At 34.6% G+C, this 21,054-nt stretch overlaps 1 protein-coding gene across 1 annotated transcript in view; it reads left to right on the forward strand.

Moving 5' to 3' along the window:
- The first annotated feature begins 2,716 nt into the window (after positions 1-2,716).
- MPND (MPN domain containing) overlaps positions 2,717-21,054 on the forward strand; it is a 224,561-nt gene continuing 206,223 nt past the window's right edge. The window contains exon 1 of the mRNA XM_053700111.1: positions 2,717-2,798. The gene's annotated coding sequence lies outside the window, so the exon portion shown is untranslated. The remainder of the gene's footprint in view (positions 2,799-21,054) is intronic.

A 21,054-nucleotide genomic window follows, 5' to 3' on the forward strand; every position in this document is an offset into this window, starting at 1 on the left:
TCAGCTATTACATAGTTTAAAGAAATATTTCACTGTCTAAAAATGTTTAGAAATGTTAAGGATGAATTTGTTTTGTGCTGCCAATGAAGGGCCGATACCGGTCTAGCAGTTGAGATTTAACTGCTTAAAGGATGCGTTTCCATGGTGACCAAGGGCCAATCCAAATAGACATCCCACCTAACCAATGGGATGGTCAGATCTCGTAGGGCCACTCCCATGGTTTCATCAATGAATGAAAAAAAGTTATTTAAGTGAATGCATGAAGGAAAAAAGGACAGATTTTGCTGACTTGAATGATACATTGCTGGGCGTCCAAAATACACTCATTCTAAACAAGCTGATCTACCTTCTTCTCAGTGATTGCAAAAATTTACTTATATATATTTTCTGAGATGAAACAAGGAATCCTTGGTAACTGAACTATCTATTTTGGTAACGTATATATATATATATATATATAAAAAGAAAGAGGGTTGCAATTAATATTTTAACACAGATATATGCATAATAGCTGTAGTTTATATTCAGTCTGTATATTGTTAAATACATATCCTTGATGCTAAATTGTTTTATCTATACAACTGTAAAGTTATAACTCAGAATTGGGTCTTTACATAAATAATACATACAATTTCTGATGTTTTTAATAAAAGTGTATATTGTACTATTGCTTAAATTAGCACTGTAAATCATATTGCTGAATGTTTGTAACTGCTATTTTAGGTCTCATTGTAATATTTTAAATGCAGCTCTGAATGAAAGATTGGTTTTAAAGTAAATTGGCATGAGCTTTGCATAGCATATTTTAAATAGTTCTTGTTTTAACGCATATAATATTGACTCATATTCTAATCATTACAAATATTTACGTATCAACATGTTCATAGTTATTTACTAATAATAAAGAATTCAGATATTTAGATTAATTTTATTGTCTTAGCAAATGTATGTTTGATTGCAGGTTTAGTCTAAAGGAAGATTGTTAAATATATTCCCTGCCATATACTTACACATTGTTTAGAGAATACTGCTAAGATTTTCATAAATATACTGACAGTCCAGTGCCCAAAACACTACAGGGCCAAGCTAGAACACTAAGTGTCATGGAGGGGGAACTTTACTACCCATACACATAGTGAAATCAGTGGCCCAATGGTGATTAACCTTTCAAAAATATCAAACTTGTAACTTTAGCATAGATGCCAGATTAACCTTTTTGCATAACGGACAAGTTTTTTTTTTACTGCCAGTTTGTAAAACTAACAAGATTATATAAATGATATTGCCCTCTTTGTGTTTGTTATTAAAATCTGATTTTTGTTTAAATACAACTTATAAACTGTCTGCAAAATGTTCTTAAAGGGATACTAAACCTATTTTTTTTCTTTCATGATTCAGATAGAGCATAAGTTTTTAAGCACCTTTCTAATTTACTCCTATTATCAATGTTTCTTTGTTCTCATGCTATCTTGATTTGAAAAAGCAGTACTGTAAGTTTTAGAGCCGGACCATATTTTGTTCAGAACCTGGGTAGCACTTGCTGATTTGTGGCTAAATGTAGCAAACCAATCAGCAAGCTCTACCAAGGTGCTGAACTAAAAATGGGCTGGCTCCTAACTTTTTATTACTGCTTTTTCAAATCAAGATAACATGAGAACAAAGAAAAATTGATAATAGGAGTAAATTAGAAAGTTGCTTAAAATTGCATGCTCTATCTGAATCATGAAAGAAAAAAAAATATGGGGTTAGTACCCCTTTAAAAGAAACCACCTTCCTTCTAGTGTAAATTTACAAAGCTTTTTTTACTACTCATACAAAAATAATTCGTTAAGAAAAATATATAAAAAAGATAGTACTTCATTACAACATAAAGCAATATTATGTAGAAGCACACAAAAACTCATATAACAGAGAGGGAAAAACAATAAACTCTCAATCTCACACAAACAAACTAATAATAATAATAATCAGTCAGCTACAAAAGAAACAAGCCCCGCCCCTTTATCAGGATCACCGACCACTTAGCCAGCAAGTGCTATAATCCTTAAATCTATGTTTTGTAACGTGCAACATCACTTTATAGGCTCCGCCTTTCCCTTTTTTTCCTTTATAAATCTCGTTTCCCTAAACGTCATTGCCGGTGAGTTATTATCATAAGCACTTGCATCCCCAGCAAATCCTGTATCTCTTTGTCACATTCACATGCGAGCTCCGCCTTCATTCTCCCTGCGTTGTTCGTTTTAAGGTGACCTAAAACAGTTGGGACTCATGTAAGGGAAACAAAGGGTGATCATTTACAAACATTATTAGAAAACAGCAGTAACCTAACTACATAAACGTTATTAGATTTAGCTTTGTCTTTGCTAAGTAGACATGAATGCATAACATAATTGAATTCACTAAATTACACATACAAAATGCAAATGCGTGACCAACACCTGAATAGTATAAATAAAATACTGACGGGCAATATATGATCGTCACGTTTCGCTATATAAATGATTAATTTTCTATTCTCAATTCCACCTTTTCTGGACAGGAAAGTCCGTTATAAACTACTACGTCGCACTAATATTTTATTAGTTACCCATATGGTCTTGTACCTAGTTTTATTATTTAAATTTTGTTTACTAACTGAGCAGCAACTGTGTTATTCCACCTTAAAAGAACAAAGCGGAGAGAGGAGGGGCGGGGCTTACGACTGGATGCTGTTTGTGGTTGAACTGGGTGCTGGAAGTACTGGGGTTCCTGTAAGACACTGGGCGCTCACCTTTAGGAAGTGGTGTTACGACTGACCGGTAAAGTCAAGAGCCTGTGGTCAGGTTATATGTGAACACGTTTATCCCCAAACTGTTTTATTTGTCAGGATCAATACCAGCAAATCTATTGCTGTTAATCTATGGTCAGGTGTGATCATGCAATGCATTACAGTAACATGTATGTAATCTGTGTGTGGCAGAATACCGGTGAAGTGTAATTAAGCATTAACTACCTGACAATGAGAACAGCAATTTAAAGGGACATTCTGGTCAAAATTTAGATGCACATTGATGAATTACATCTTTGAATAGAAACATATTTGCAATATACACATATTGGCAAAAATGCTTTTAGTAAATGTTACAATTGTTTTAGTGTTTGCTTTCTCTGCACGTGCATGTGAAGCGTAGCTATATTTTCCTCAGTGTTATTTTAAATACTGCAGCTGCTCAAAGTGTCAGTGGGGCTTGTAATCATGTTAGAAAATTACAAACCGACAGTACAAGCACCTTAGGTGATCTGACGAAATGATGTGTTTAAAATGCTGGTGCACAGTGCATACTTGTTTAAACACAACAGACAGAGCATATTATTTTAAAAAAGTTTTCAATTTACTTCAATGATCAAATTTGCTTCATTCCCATGTTATTCTATGTTGAACAGATACCTAGGTTGGCATCTGGAGCACTACATGGTAGGAATTAGTGCTGCCATCTAGTGCTCCTGCAAATGAATAACATTCTTGCAAAACTGCTGCAGAAATTCTATTTGAATCATGCAAGAAAAAAAATTGGGTTTCATATACCTTTAAATACACATTTGAAACAGCTATATATATATATATAATTTTATTAAGGTACTTAGGACAGGAATACAAAAAGTATATAAATACAAAGTAGATTGCCATGCAACACAAAAGGCATCATATACATTCCAATTTAGTACAAGAATAATATAGTTCATTTTTAGGAATAGATTACAAAAAAGATGGCAGTATTAATACAAAGTACCTGTTCATTGGGAAACCTTCCAAAATTAACCTATAAGGTCACTCTTGAACCTTAAGTATATGAACATGAATAAATGTAGAAAAGGTCATAATGGATTGAGGGGACCACTCTTGGATCTCATTATGGTACTTCTGGTTTTATATAGAATATAAGATATTACACGTATCAAGTGTAAGAACTGTTATGGTTAAACCAAATATAGATAACTTGTTTAAAATCTAGATTAGCAAACATATATAGGAAACTGAAATAGAGGGGAGAGGGAAGTTAGTTACATTCGCCTAGATTACGAGTTTTGCGTTAGGAGGGGTGCGGTGCCAACGAGCAGTTTCAGCTCAAAAAAGTGAGCGGAGAGCAAAATTTAGCTCCACGTCTCACCTCAATACCCGCGCTGTTTACGGTAGCGGTGAGCTAACTAAACGTGCTCGTGCACGATTTCCCCATGGCAATCAATGGGGCTGATTCAGCTGAAAAAAAGTCTAACACCTTCAAAAAAGCAGCGTTCAGCTCCTAACGCAGCCCCATTGATTCCTATGGGGAAATACTTTTTATGTCTACACCTAACACCCTAACATGAACCCCGAGTCTAAACACCCCTAATCTTACACTTATTAACCCCTAATCTGCCGCCCCCGCTATCGCCGACACCTACATTATATTATTAACCCCTAATCTGCCGCTCCAGACACCGCCACCACCTACATTATACTTATGAACCCCTAATCTGATGCCCCCAACATCGCCGACACCTACATTATATTTATTAACCCCTAATCTGCCGCCCCCAATGTCGTTGCAACCTACCTACAATTATTAACCCCTAATCTGATGCCCCCAACGTCGCCGCCACTATAATAAAGTTATTAACCCCTAAACCTGTCTAATCATAACCCTAACTTAAATATAATTTAAATAAATCTAAATAAAAATACTATTATTAAATAAATTATTCCTATTTAAAACTAAATACCTATAAAATAAACCATAAGATAGCTACAATATAACTAATAATTACATTGTATCTATCTTAGGGTTTATTTTTATTTTACAGGCAACTTTGTATTTATTTTAACTAGGTAGAATAGTTACTAAATAGTTATTAACTATTTAATAACTTCCTAGTTAAAATAAATACAAATATACCTGTAAGATAAATCCTAACCTAAGTTACAATTACACCTAACACTACACTATCATTAAATAAATTACCTAAATTAACTACAATTAATTACAATTAAATTAAATAAACTAAATTACAGAAAAAAATAAAATAATTACAATTTTGTAAAACTAATTACACCTAATCTAATCCCCCTAATAAAATAACCCCCCCAAATAATAAAAAACCCTACCCTATACTAAATTACAAATAGCCCTTAAAAGGGCTTTTTTGCGGGGCATTGCCCCAAAATAATCAGCTCTTTTACCTGTAAAAAAAAAAGACAATACCCCCCCAACATTTACAACCCACCACCCACACACCCAACCCTACTCTAAAACCCACCCAATCCCCCCTTAATAAAACCTAACACTACCCCCTTGAAGATCACCCTACCTTGAGACGTCTTCACCCAACCGGGCAGAAGTGGTCCTCCAGACGGTCCAAAGTCTTCATCCTATCCGGGCAGAAGAGGTCCTCCAGACGGCCAGAAGTCTTCATCCAGACGGCATCTTCTATCTTCATCCATCCGACGCGGAGCATCCTCTTCTTCCGACGACTAACACTAAATGACGGTACCTTTTAAGTGACGTCATCCAAGATGGCGTCCCTTCAATTCCGATTGGCTGATAGAATTCTATCAGCCAATCGGAATTAAGGTAGAAAAAAATCCTATTGGCTGATCCAATCAGCCAATAGGATTAAAGTTCAATCCTATTGACTGATCCAATCAGCCAATAGGATTGAGCTCGCATTCTATTGGCTGATTGGATCAGCCAATAGGATTTTTTCAACCTTAATTCCGATTGGCTGATAGAATTCTATCAGCCAATCGGAATTGAAAGGACGCCATCTTGGATGACGTCACTTAAAGGTACCGTCATTTAGTGTTAGTTGTCGGAAGAAGAGGATGCTCCGCGTCGGATGGATGAAGATAGAAGATGCCGCCTGGATGAAGACTTCTGGCCGTCTGGAGGACCTCTGCTGCCCGGATAGGATGAAGACTTTGGACCGTCTGGAGGACCACTTCTGCCCGGTTGGGTGAAGACGTCTCAAGGTAGGGTGATCTTCAAGGGGGTAGTGTTAGGTTTTATTAAGGGGGGATTGGGTGGGTTTTAATGTTGGGGGGGGGGGGTATTGTCTTTTTTTTACAGGTAAAAGAGCTGATTACTTTGGGGCAATGCCCCGCAAAAAGCCCTTTTAAGGGCTATTTGTAATTTAGTATAGGGTAGGGATTTTTATTATTTTGGGTGGCTTTTTATTTTATTAGGAGGAGTAGATTAGATGTAATTAGTTTTAAAAAATTGTAACTATTTTATTTTTTCTGTAATTTAGTGGCGTTTTTTCCTCGTAATTTAGTTTATTTAATTTACTTGTAATTAATTGTAGTTAATTTAGGTAATTTATTTAATGATAGTGTAGTGTTAGGTGTAATTGTAACTTAGGATTAAACAACTAAAAATCTATGCGCTGGTGGTAGATAATACTTCACATAAAAATCAGACACCCCAAGTCATCTGAATGAATAGTTATAGTAGCAGTTATGATTGTCTTATATGTGTGCGCCTGTGTGCAAACACTGGCTTAATATCTACCAAATGACAATGGTCTTAATAGTATTTGTATGTCTATGTATATATATTTAGAAAAAAACGTTTATTAGTTTTTAAAGAACTTAAAATTAAGTTCTAATTCAAAATAAAAAATAGAAAATATACAAAGAATGTTGGTTAAAAATAATATTCTTTTATTAAAATCAATATAAACATAAACAGTCAGTCAAAATTGCTTAATCTTAAAGTGAATATGTAAAAAAGTTGGTACCAACCAATTGTATTGAGGTGTAGCTAAAATTAGTATATGATATATGATATATGTGTGTAAAAACAATGTATAAAATTAGCAAGTCCAGTTTATACCCTGGTAGGTATTTAAAAATACTTTCTGTAAAAGAATGGCTTATGCTCATAAAATGCACCAGAGGTAGAGAATAGGGTATAATTGTTAGAAATGCAGTTGTTAGAGATCGTTGTTGAAGACAACTATTGACAACAGTAGGTGTTGATTTTCAGCCTTTTTGAAATAAGCCTTTTTGTGATATGACCAAAAGATTTGGGCTAGGTGTTGAGCCGTTTTCTGTATGTCACAGTAATTATATCACAATAGTTATTAAACACTTAGCTGTCTTTTGCGGTATTATTAGTCAAGAGACTTTGAATAAGGTACCTTATTTGCAGTTCCAAGTCATAGAAGAAAGTTCTTGCGTGTCCAAATGAAGTATAGATGAGAAACTTTCTTTGTCCGTTCAAAGTTTCTAGGAGCGCTTGTTTGCAGCGTGTATGTCTCCTGTGAAGTTGCCTCTGTCACTTCCGTGTCCGGTCTTGACACGCCCACCAAATGCGAGATTGACAGATAGGTAAAGAGCAGGGTTTCTCCAGTGCGGTGTAAGCAGTCTGTATCCAAGGTGATCAGTAAGCAGTCTGTATCCAAAGCAACGCGTTTCAGCTCCAAAGAGCCTTTCTCAAGCTTCTGTCAGACCTGCTTAGAGTCTTATCTTTTATACCTTTGTTCCTGATTGAGTAATTTGTTTAATTGTTTTATTGAAGCATTGTCAAAGCCAATATCCTTTCTGTGTGTGGTTTCCAATATGCTTAAAAGCCACTGTAGGTTATTCATGTATTCTTATTTGAAAAAAATAAACAACTAAATACAGGTGGCCCTCGGTTTACAACGGTTCAATTTACACCGTTTCAGAATAACAACCTTTTTTTCCAGTCATGTGACTGATATTGAAAAGCATTGAGAAGCAGTGCATTTATTAAAATAGCCAGTAGGTGGAGCTGTCCGCTTGTGTTGCAGCAAAGCCAAGCAAGCTGAAATTAATCAGTTTAACCAGACCTGAGCTATCGAGCAGATTTCAAAGCAACAAGATCTTCCTGTCTATAAATCAGTCCAGATTTGAATGCATAGAAAGAACTGTTTGCAGAAAAATGCAAGTGAAGTCTGTGTTGTGTGATTATTTTATTATGTTTATAATGCTGTTTAGTAAATGTTTTTGTTAATTTAACTTAGTTTAATTATATATTCTGTGTTGTGTGATTATTTTATTAGGTTTATAATGCTGTTTAGCATTTAACGTCTTCATTTCAAAGCTTTAAAAATAATGTATTAGATGTTACTTATGACAATTTGGAGAGGTGCCTGGAACCTAACTCCCTCACTTCCCATTGACTTACATTATAAACTGGGTTTCAATTTACAACGGTTTCGATTTACAACCATTCCTTCTGGAACCTAACCCCGGCGTAAACTGAGGGCTACCTGTAAATGATTTTAGTGAAAAACTGAAATAGTTCACTTATCTTCTTTGTTGAAAAGATAATTTTTATATTTATATTGGTACTATACTGTGTATGGTTTCAATATGTTTAAGAGCCACTTCAGATTAAATAAATAATTATAGTGAAAACTGGAATAAAATTGGTTGGCTTAGTTCTCTTTTTTCCTTTGTTGAAAAAATATTTTTACATTTTTATATTTTTATTGGTACTCTGCTGGTGTATTTCCTAGCTATTACTATCAATTAAAAAGACTGTACATGTCTATATATGACCTGTATCATATGAAAAATAAATAAAGTATTTTGTTAAGATAGAAATATTATCAGATTTATTTATATACTTTAAAAACTTTTTTTCTTTAGTAAATAGAGGACTAAATAATATATAGATGGACATTCTATGTTTTATAGAACAAACCAATGTGTAATAGATGGGTGACAAGTCTCAATATAGAGACTGTATGTATTTATAATTTCTTGTAATATTGTGTTATGATCTATGTGAAAAAACTTCTCAGTTCTATTTCTAAATTCAGACCTTGTGGGTGAAGAATGTCTAAATTGTAGATCCATTTGCTTTCTAGCTGCAATAATCTTTTTTGGTTATCTCCCCCTCTCTTTTGTTTTTGTAATTTAGCTATACCCATATAGTTAAATTTTTTTAGATTACCGTTATTACAGGCTTTAAAATGCTTAGGGACGGGTAGGTCCTTATTTCTATCCTCGTCCATATTTTCGATGGATAAAATATGCTCTCGTATTCTTTCACGTAGGGGGCGTTCTGATTCGCCTACGTATTGCATTCCACATTTGCACTGAATCATGTAGCAATATTTTTATCTGTGCATCTTATACATTCTTGGATTTTAAATTCCCTTTTATTAATATGTGATGTGACTGTTTTACTTTTCTTGGAGTGTCTACAAGATTTGCATATAAAACATGGGAAAAAACCTTTTAGGTCCTGTCCTGTTAAATCTTTGTCTATTTTTTTATGCTGTTTAATTTGGGTTGGGGCAAGTATGTTTTTTAAATTATTAGCTTTTCTGTATATTAGCGCTGCGGAATCTGTTGGCGCTCTACAAATAACCGATAATAATATGAACCTCTGTTTTTTGGTGATAAGGGGGCCAATAATTTTATCTTGATGTAGTATGTGCCAATGTTTCTTTAGTATTTTTTCTGTTATTTTATAGTTTGCATTGAAATCACTTATGAATGGGATATTTAGTTTATTATGTTCTGGGTGGGTGTTGTCACTAAATTTTTTATTATTTTTGTTTAATATGGTATTTCTTTAAATTTTTCCTACTCCTTGTCTAATATTCTCTACAAATTCTTCCCTATAGCCTCTTTCTATAAACTTTGCCTTAAGTACTTTCGATTGGTTATCATAATCCTCAGGTTTGTTACAATTTTTCATTACCCTCAGCATTTGTCCTTTCGGTATATTGTTCTTCCAGGCTTGATGATGGCAGCTACTTGAATGGATAAAATTGTTACTATCTACCGGTTTAAAGTAGGTTCTTGTATTGATAGTATTGTTTTCAATATAGATTTCTAAATCTAGGAAGTTCAAATTTGTGTTGCTTATTTCTTTGGTGAAGCGTATATTATAATTGTTTTTATTCATTTCGTTAAAAATTATTTCAAAATTCTCGGGGGTCCCTCTCCAAATAATTATTACATTGTCTATATATCTTTTATATAGAACTAGGTTTGCACCCAGCTCGCGAGTCTCAAGGAATTGTTTTTCCCAAATTCCCATAAAAAGATTCGCATAGCTGGGTGCAAACCTAGTCCCCATTGCAGTTCCACAAATTTGAGTGTAAAAAAAGTCTTCAAATAGAAAATAGTTGTGTTTTAAAATAAAATCAATACTCTCCAGAATAAAATCCTTCTGTTCTTGTTTCATATTATTATCATCATTAAGAAATTGTTTAACTGCCTCTATTCCTTGGGTATGATCAATGATCGTGTACAATGATGTGACGTCACAACTTATTAGCCACATATTTTCTTCCCAAGTTATATTCTCTAGGAGTTTTAGGACTTCTGTGGAGTCTTTTAGATAGGAATCTAATTTCACTACATAATTTTGGAGATACCTATCGATGTATTGGGAAAGGTTCGCTGTGACTGATTCTATGCCTGATATTATCGGCCTACCTGGGGGGTTAGTTAAAGATTTATGTATTTTTGGCAATATATAAAAGACTGGGATCCTTGGTGTTTTGTTAAGTAAAAAGTCTTTCGTTAATGACCCCTAGTTGTTTATTCTTTGTCAGTAATGTTTTTAGTTCCCAGGTGAAAAACGTGAAATAATTTTTAAAAACGCAGACAAGGGGGGCGGTATTGTTATTTTAGAAAAAACACACTACAAAAAGATTTGTGAGGATCTTCTCAATGATACAAACACATATAAAAAAAGTAGAATTAACCCCACCACGTTTTTCACCTGGGAACTAAAAACATTACTGACAAAGAATAAACAAAAAATATGTGGCTAATAAGTTGTGACGTCACATCATTGTACACGATCATTGATCATTCCCAAGGAATAGAGGCAGTTAAACAATTTCTTAATGATGATAATAATATGAAACAAGAACAGAAGGATTTTATTTTGGAGAGTATTGATTTTATTTTAAAACACAACTATTTTCTATTTGAAGACTTTTTTACACTCAAATTTGTGGAACTGCAATGGGGACTAGGTTTGCACCCAGCTATGCAAATCTTTTTATGGGAATTTGGGAAAAACAATTCCTTGAGACTCGCGAGCTGGGTGCAAACCTCCGTGAATTTTGAAATAATTTTTAACGAAATGAATAAAAACAATTATAATATACGCTTCACCAAAGAAATAAGCAACACAAATTTGAACTTCCTAGATTTAGAAATTTATATTGAAAACAATACTATCAATAAAAGAACCTACTTTAAACCGGTAGATAGTAACAATTTTATCCATTCAAGTAGCTGCCATCATCAAGCCTGGAAGAACAATATACCGAAAGGACAAATGCTGAGGGTAATGAAAAATTGTAACAAACCTGAGGATTATGATAACCAATCAAAAGCACTTAAGGCAAAGTTTATTGAAAGAGGCTATAGGGAAGAATTTGTAGAGAATATCAGACAAGGAGTAGGAAAAATGGAAAGAAATACCATATTAAACAAAAATAATAAAAAATTTAGTGACAACACCCACCAAGAACATAATAAACTAAATATCCCATTCATAAGTGATTTCAATGCAAACTATAAAATAACAGAAAAAATACTAAAGAAACATTGGCACATACTACATCAAGATAAAATTATTGGCCCCCTTATCACCAAAAAACAGAGGTTCATATTATTATCGGTTATTTGTAGAGCGCCAACAGATTCCGCAGCGCTAATATACAGAAAAGCTAATAATTTAAAAAACATACTTGCCCCAACCCAAATTAAGCAGCATAAAAAAATAGACAAAGATTTAACAGGACAGGACCTAAAAGGTTTTTTCCCATGTTTTATATGCAAATCTTGTAGACACTCCAAGAAAAGTAAAACAGTCACATCACATATTAATAAAAGGGAATTTAAAATCCAAGAGTGTATAAGATGCACAGATAAAAATATTGTCTACATGATTCAGTGCAAATGTGGAATGCAATACGTAGGCGAATCAGAACGCCCCCTACGTGAAAGAATACGAGAGCATATTTTATCCATCGAAAATATGGACGAGGATAGAAATAAGGACCTACCCGTCCCTAAGCATTTTAAAGCCTGTAATAACGGTAATCTAAAATTTTTTAACTATATGGGTATAGCTAATACAAAAACAAAAGAGAGGGGGAGATAACCAAAAAAGATTATTGCAGCTAGAAAGCAAATGGATCTACAATTTAGACATTCTTCACCCACAAGGTCTGAATTTAGAAATAGAACTGAGAAGTTTTTTCACATAGATCATAACACAATATTACAAGAAATTATAAATACATACAGTCTCTATATTGAGACTTGTCACCCATCTATTACACATTGGTTTGTTCTATAAAACATAGAATGTCCATCTATATATTATTTAGTCCTCTATTTACTAAAGAAAAAAAGTTTTTAAAGTTTTTAAAGTATATAAATAAATCTGATAATATTTCTATCTTAACAAAATACTTTATTTATTTTTCATATGATACAGGTCATATATAGACATGTACAGTCTTTTTAATTGATAGTAATAGCTAGGAAATACACCAGCAGAGTACCAATAAAAATATAAAAATGTAAAAATATTTTTTCAACAAAGGAAAAAAGAGAACTAAGCCAACCGATTTTATTCCAGTTTTCACTTTAATTATTTATTTAATCTGAAGTGGCTCTTAAACATATTGAAACCATACACAGTATAGTACCAATATAAATATAAAAATTATCTTTTCAACAAAGAAGAAAAGAGAACTATTTCAGTTTTTCACTAAAATCATTTACAGGTAGCCCTCAGTTTACGCCGGGGTTAGGTTCCAGAAGGAATGGTTGTAAATCGAAACCGTTGTAAATTGAAACCCAGTTTATAATGTAAGTCAATGGGAAGTGAGGGAGTTAGGTTCCAGGCCCCTCTCCAAATTGTCATAAGTAACATCTAATACATTATTTTTAAAGCTTTGAAATGAAGACGTTAAATGCTAATCAGCATTATAAACCTAATAAAATAATCACACAACACAGAATATATAATTAAACTAAGTTAAATGAACAAAAACATTTACTAAACAGCATTATAAACATAATAAAATAATCACACAACACAGACTTCACTTACATTTTTCTGCAAACAGTTCTTTCTATGCATTCAAATCTGGACTGATTTATAGACAGGAAGATCTTGTTGCTTTGAAATCTGCTCGATAGCTCAGGTCTGGTTAAACTGATTAATTTCAGCTTGCTTGGCTTTGCTGCAACACAAGCGGACAGCTCCACCTACTGGCTATTTTAATAAATGCACTGCTTCTCAATGCTTTTCAATATCAGTCACATGACTGGAAAAAAAGGTTGTTATTCTGAAACGGTGTAAATTGAACCGTTGTAAACCGAGGGCCACTTGTATTTAGTTGTTTATTTTTTTCAAATAAGAATACATGAATAACCTACAGTGGCTTTTAAGCATATTGGAAACCACACACAGAAAGGATATTGGCTTTGACAATGCTTCAATAAAACAATTAAACAAATTACTCAATCAGGAACAAAGGTATAAAAGATAAGACTCTAAGCAGGTCTGACAGAAGCTTGAGAAAGGCTCTTTGGAGCTGAAACGCGTTGCTTTGGATACAGACTGCTTACTGATCACCTTGGATACAGACTGCTTACACCGCACTGTAGAAACCCTGCTCTTTACCTATCTGTCAATCTCGCATTTGGTGGGCGTGTCAAGACCGGACACGGAAGTGACAGAGGCAACTTCACAGGAGACATACACGCTGCAAACAAGCGCTCCTAGAAACTTTGAACGGACAAAGAAAGTTTCTCATCTATACTTCATTTGGACACGCAAGAACTTTCTTCTATGACTTGGAACTGCAAATAAGGTACCTTATTCAAAGTCTCTTGACTAATAATACCGCAAAAGACAGCTAAGTGTTCAATAACTATTGTGATATAATTACTGTGACATACAGAAAACGGCTCAACACCTAGCCCAAATCTTTTGGTCATATCACAAAAAGGCTTATTTCAAAAAGGCTGAAAATCAACACCTACTGTTGTCAATAGTTGTCTTCAACAACGATCTCTAACAACTGCATTTCTAACAATTATACCCTATTCTCTACCTCTGGTGCATTTTATGAGCATAAGCCATTCTTTTACAGAAAGTATTTTTAAATACCTACCAGGGTATAAACTGGACTTATTTTATACATTGTTTTTACACACATATATCATATATCATATACTAATTTTAGCTACACCTCAATACAATTGGTTGGTACCAACTTTTTTACATATTCACTTTAAGATTAAGCAATTTTGACTGACTGTTTATGTTTATATTGATTTTAATAAAAGAATATTATTTTTAACCAACATTCTTTGTATATTTTTTATTTTGAATTAGAACTTAATTTTAAGTTCTTTAAAAACTAATAAACGTTTTTTTCTAAATATATATACATAGACATAGAAATACAAATACTATTAAGACCATTGTCATTTGGTAGATATTAAGCCAGTGTTTGCACACAGGCGCACACATATAAGACAATCATAACTGCTACTGTAATTGTAACTTAGGTTAGGATTTATTTTACAGGTATATTTGTATTTATTTTAACTAGGAAGTTATTAAATAGTTAATAACTATTTAACTATTGTACCTAGTTAAAATAAATACAAAGTTGCCTGTAAAATAAATATAAACCATAAGCTAGATACAAATGTAACTATTAGTTACATTGTAGCTAGCTTAGGGTTTATTTTATCGGTAAGTATTTAGTTTTAAATAGGAATAATTTAGTTAATTGTAGTAGTTTTATTTAGATTATTTTAAATTATATTTAAGTTAGGGGGGTGTTAGGGTTAGACTTAGGTTTAGGGGGTAATACATTTAATATAGTTGCGGCGACGTTGGGGGCGGCAGATTAGGGGTTAATAAATGTAGGTAGGTGTCGGCGATGTTAGGGACAGCAGATTAGGAGTTAATACAATTTAACTAGTGTTTGCGAGGCGGGAGTGCAGCGGTTTAGGGGTTAATATATTTATTGAAGTGGCGGCGATGTCCGGTCGGCAGATTAGGGGTTAAACAATTTATTTAAGTGTTTGCGATGTGGAGGGGGCCCTCAGTTTAGGGGTTAATAGGTAGTTTATGCGTGTTAGTGTACTTTTTAGCACTTTAGTTAAGAGTTTTATGTTACGGCGTTAGCCCATAAAACTCTTAACTACTGACTTTTAAATGCGGTAGGAGTCTTGACAGGAGAGGGTCTACCGCTCACTTTTTCCAAGACTCATAATACCGGCGTTAGGCAAATCCCATTGAAAAGATAGGATATGCAATTTACATAAGTGGATTTGCGGTATGCTCGAGTCGCGGGAAAAAAAGTGAGCGGTACACCTGTACCTGCCAGACTCGTAACACCAGCGGGCGTTAAAAAGCAGCGTTGGGACCTCTCAACGCTGCTTTTTAAGGCTAACGCAAAACTCGTAATCTAGGTGTATGTTAGCAGAAACTAGCGGATACATTTCTGCTATATGATCAATTGTTCTGCTATATCAAAAGGGGTCTCTAAGGAATAGTGCAGCTTGATACTGGACTTGAGATGTGTATAACCAAAAATTATTACTGTATATGTAGCTACTACATGGCACTATGGCAACCAACTGTTGTAGATCAGCTAATACGTATTTTCATCCATTTCTGAAGTCTCACAATTTGGCTAAAATGTTGGAGGACATATAATATTAACTTATAGATAGATATCTGCACATTCACAAGCTACATGATAAGAAAATTCACTTGCTAACTCTAGTTCTTGAGCCAATGGGCTCTTAAAATATTGTGTTACTTCAGTCCAGATTATTTGTGTAGTAAACAGATAATGGCAATGTAAAGGCAGATGGTAACCCAACTATAAACAATAAAGTAAACATATTAGCTTTGAGTATCAATGTCCCCCAGACATCAGGCATAAGTGCCTTCATTAGGGAAAAAACGGATAATTATGGCAGTTTATATCAAGAAGTTTGTTTCCTAAATTTGCATATTGCTAATAGTCATGTGGAGTTGAAAGCTGAATTGCCGCTCCTAGTGATGTCGCAAGCAAGCCCGCTTGTTTCTGTGCTACAGCCTCCATAGGCCTCCGAGGGTGCAGCATCTGTCGTGAGTGTGAGTGCTTTTTCCGGAAACTCTGTGTCCGTAGCCTTAGACTGTACCTCATTGTAGTTTTCTGCTTCGCTTTCTATATCGGTTGCGATGGAGCAATAACCTTCGGTATCGTGCCAAGCTGCAGAAATACTCTTGATGAGGTGCGAAAAGTGTCCATTTAGTAGGCGGATTAGATCCTGCGCAAGTGTGGTTTTTTTCAGACTCCATCATGTGAAGGAGTAACTTTAACTTCCCTCCGCAGTATCCCCTTTACTGGTTAGTGGAGGATCAGTCGGAATGTCAGTGATATGACACTGCTATACCCCGTTCACCGGCTTGCATTTTGTCTCTTTAGCTAATGTGTATTTTTTTTTATTAAAGTGATAGTAAATCCTAGCACCATTGCAACAAATAAAGCTCCTTTATTTGTTTGCAGCATTCACCCTGCTGAGAGCCTCAGGCCGCCCTTAGCAGAATGCTATTTTGCACTGAGGTACTCTTAGCCAGTAGCGTGCTAGCAATCTGGCTTGATGTCAGCTGGCCCGCACGGCTATTGGCTAAGAGTACCTTAGCGCAAAATAGGGTTCTGCCGTGGGCGGCCTGAGGTGCTCAGCACGGCGAATGCTGCAGACAAATTAAGGAGCTTTCAGCATGAAGTATTTTATATTTCATGACTGAAAGTCCACTTTATTTGTTGCAATGGTAAATCCTAGCGTTTTAAAAAACAGGTTACCTTCTGAATGAAAAACACATAACAATTCATTAAAGCTCAATTATAATCGAAAAATCACATGCTCTGATTTGTTAAAGCATGTAATTTTAACACTTGCAACCCTTTAAGCACTGCAGGTCCCGAACAGAATCTGCCTCTGATCAAATCAGCAGCAATAGTCACAAAGGGGGTTAAACACATAGCATTAAAGGGTCACGCGTTTTAAAATGACATGTTTACAAATAAGAGCATGCAGTTGTTTTTACTATAATGGCCCTTTAAGTTTGTATTTCCGAAAACCAACAATACATTTTAATGGACATTCTGTTGTTTGTTTTCACGAAACAAATGCACAAACTAATTTAAAGAAAAAGAATATATACTAACAAAATTAGTATATATTAGTTTCCTTTAAATTAGCTGTAAAAGGTAAAATACTTATAGCGCACTGCGGAGCTGCGCTAATCCTGACCCTTCTTCACAGAGCCCAGGGTCAGGCTAATAGGAGGGTTAGCGAGGTGGATCCCAGAGCCTGTGCTAAAAGAGAAAGTCCTTTAGTGCAGGCTTTGGGATCCGCCATGCTAAGCCTCCTATATTAAAGGGACACTGAACCCAATTTTTTTCTTTTGTGATTCAGATAGAGCAGGCAATTTTAAGCAACTTTCTAATTTACTCCTATTATCAATTTTTCTTCGTTCTCTTGCTTTCTTTATTTGAAAAAGAAGGCATCTAAGATATTCTTTTGGTTCAGAACCATGGAAAGCACTTGTTTATTGGTGGATTCATTTTTCCACCAATCAGCAAGAACAACCCAGGTTGTTCACAAAAAATGGGCCGGCATCTAAACTTACATTCTTGCTTTTCAAATAAAGATACCAAGAGTAAATTAGAAAGTTGCTTAAAATTGCATGCTCTATCTGAATCACAAAAGAAAAAATGTGGGTTCAGTGTCCCTTTAATGCGGTCCTGGGCTCTGTGAAAAATAGTAAGTATCCTTTCTTTTAAACAAAACAAATACCTAATTGTGCAGCAAACTAATATTCTGAAAACTAAATTTTCCAAATATTTGTTATGAACAATTAGTCCTCCAAAACAAATTATTCGCTGCTGCATGTCTACTTTCCAGCATGTGAAATGAGTAATTGAAAACAAATTAAAACGTAGACTATTTTACAGTATCTCTTTAATCATTCTACCCTTCTCACATTTTAATGTAGCTATATTTTCCTTCTTAGATTATTTTTTTGCTATTTATATACAGTACTTAAAAAAACTTTTAGGTCTGTCTTACAATCCTTGCAATTAAACTTTTTTTTTCAATTTTTGCTAATCTGATTGCTCTTTTGCATGCTTTGTTATATTCCTTATATATTTGGAATGTTGAGTCTGAACAATTTTTTGAATAATTTAAATGCATTATGTTTTTTTCTTAACACATTTTTATTTAGCCACATCAGATTTTTTTTTTTACTTTTATAGCCTTATTTCTTTTACTTTTATAACCACATAGTATGTGTACTTATGGAATATAAATGTTTAGATATATTTTGAGCATGCTCAATAGACCCAAACAGATGGAAAAAAATAAATCAAGACATGTTCAGTGGTGACTTGTGTGCACACACAGACTTACATTTAAAGTGTGTGTGTGTGTGTGTGTATGTGTATATATATATATATATATATATATATATATAGTATTTCAACGCTAGGGTCCTCACAATTAAACTTTCATGGTTTAGATAGAAAGTGCAATTTTAAATAAGTTTCCAATTTAAACTAAATGTTCTCTCGTTACCCTTTTTTTGAAGAGTAAACCTATGTGCACATGCCTTTAGCGATCTGGCAGCCGTTTTTGTATCTAAGTAGGTAATCTTCCTGCGCTAAAGATCAGGAAATCTGAAGCTGAAACTTTTCAGGTGGGTAAAATTAAGCCGTTTTTGTAGCAATGTCTGTAGTTGTGTTATACATCATTACAAACACTGCTGTTAAAGAGTGCTAAAGACATGTGCATGTTCCTGAGCTTACAGTTTACTTTTCAACAAAGGATACCAATTGAACAAAGCAAATCTGCTAAAAAAACACATTGAAAAAAAAAATACATTCTCTAGCTGATTAATGAAAGTTTCATTTTGTCCATTTAATAACTCGAAGATACTCAACCAAAACAAAAACTGCAAACGTTTTAGGCAGGTGTGAGAATGCTGTAAAGTAAGAATGCTTTTCAAAATAGAAATTTTAATAGTTTATTCTTATCAATAAAAATGCAAAGTGAGTGAGTGAACAGATGAAAAAACTAAATCAAATCAATATTTGATGTGACCATCCTTTACTTTCAAAACAGCATCAATTCTTCTAGGTACACTTGCGCACAGTTTTTTTTTTGGAACCCGGTTGTTCCAAACATTTTAAAGAACTAACCACAGTCAGTGGATTTAGGCAGCCTCAGTTGCTTCTGTCCCTACGTGTAATCCCAGGCAGATTTGATGATGTTTAGATCAGGGTTCTGTGGAGGCCATACCATAACTTCCAGGACTCCTTGTTCTTCGTTACACTGAAGATAGTTATGAATTATTTTTGGCTGTATGTTTGGGGTCTTTGTCATTCTGCTGAATACATTTTTGCTAATCAGATACCTCTGTGATGGTATTGCTTGATGGCTAAATATCTGCCTGTAATTCTCAGCATTGCGACGACACATTAACTCTGACCAAATCCACAACTCCATTTGCAGAAATGCAGCCCCAAACTTGCAAGTAATCTCCGTCATACTTCACTGTTGCATGCAGACACCCATTCTTTTAGCACTTTCCAGCCCTTTAGGGAAACAAACTGCCTACATCCAAATATTTCATTAGTACAGAGCACCTGCTTCCATTTTTCTGCACCTCAGTTCCTGTGTTTAAGTGTGCAGTTAATTCACTTGGCGTTGTTTCCACGTCAGATTTATGGCCGCAAGTCTTCAAAGAAGACCACTTCTCACCAGACTTCTCAGAACAGTAGATAGGTATACCAGGGTCCCACTGGTTTCTGCCACGTTTGAGCTGATGGCACTGCTGGATATCTTCCAATTGCAAAGGGAAGTAGATATGTGCATTTGGATCCTTCATGAGGATAATGTGTCTTTGATCTGCTGCACAGTTTCCTTGGCTGTTTCTGTTTCACTTAATAATTATGTTTCAACCAACATATTACATTGATAATCATTACCATCTGTTTGGTATAATTAAAGATATCTATCTATTGGGTACTTATAGAGCGCAAACTAATCACCCGTGAGGGTCTCAAGGCGCTAAGGGTACAGGGATAGGAGAAGGGGATGGGCTTTTAGTGGAAGAGCCAGGTTTTGAGGTCCTTTCTGAACTTTGTAAGGGAGGTGGATTGTCTTAGGTGCAGCGGGAGGGTGTTCCATGTCTTTGCTGCCCTGTGGGAGAAGAGGGGCGCCTCATGTGTGTATCAATATGCTAAACCACAAATGAAAAAAAATAATAGCCAAGTGGGTACTCACATTAGGCCCAAGTACACTTATGTACTGGTAGGTGAGGGCTAGTAACTTGGGGTGTACCAGCTAACCCTCTCAAGGCGTAGGTTGGTCAGTGCAGGGGGATCCTGCCACACTCAAATGAAAATGGAAAGTCAGAAGCAACGGTTGTAACTGCTATAGAAGATGGTAAACCAAAACTTGTATAGAACAAGTTAGTTTATTAAAAACAAATATTAAAACATTGACAAGCAATGGTTTAAAATGTAACGCGTTTCATGGGCTGTTTGGTATAATTGTTGAATCATGCACCCGACTATATGCTTACAAAATCCCTAACTTTGCGCAAGTGTACCAATTTTGAAAGCAAAGGGTGGACACACCAAATATTGATTTGATTTAGATTTTTCTTCTGTTCACTCACTTTGAATTTTGTTAACTAAACAAAATAAACAACTAACATTTCTATTTTTTTTTTAAAGTATTCTTACTTTACATCGATTCTTCACACCTGCCTAAAACCTTTGTACAGTACTGTATATATTTAAAGCAGTTTTTTTTCTCCATTGCATAAAATGATTATTCAGATTGGCCATGATGACACATTAAAGTGATGGTAAATCTTAGTGTTGATGGAACGCTAGGATTTACGAATGAACTTGCAGAAAAAACAGAGTGCAAAAACAGTGGATTCAAATGCAGATTTATTAAACAGCCTACATACGCAAGATGAAATGTAC

Source organism: Bombina bombina, chromosome 2 (genome assembly GCF_027579735.1).
Source record: "Bombina bombina isolate aBomBom1 chromosome 2, aBomBom1.pri, whole genome shotgun sequence".
Taxonomy (NCBI): Eukaryota; Metazoa; Chordata; class Amphibia; order Anura; family Bombinatoridae; genus Bombina; species Bombina bombina.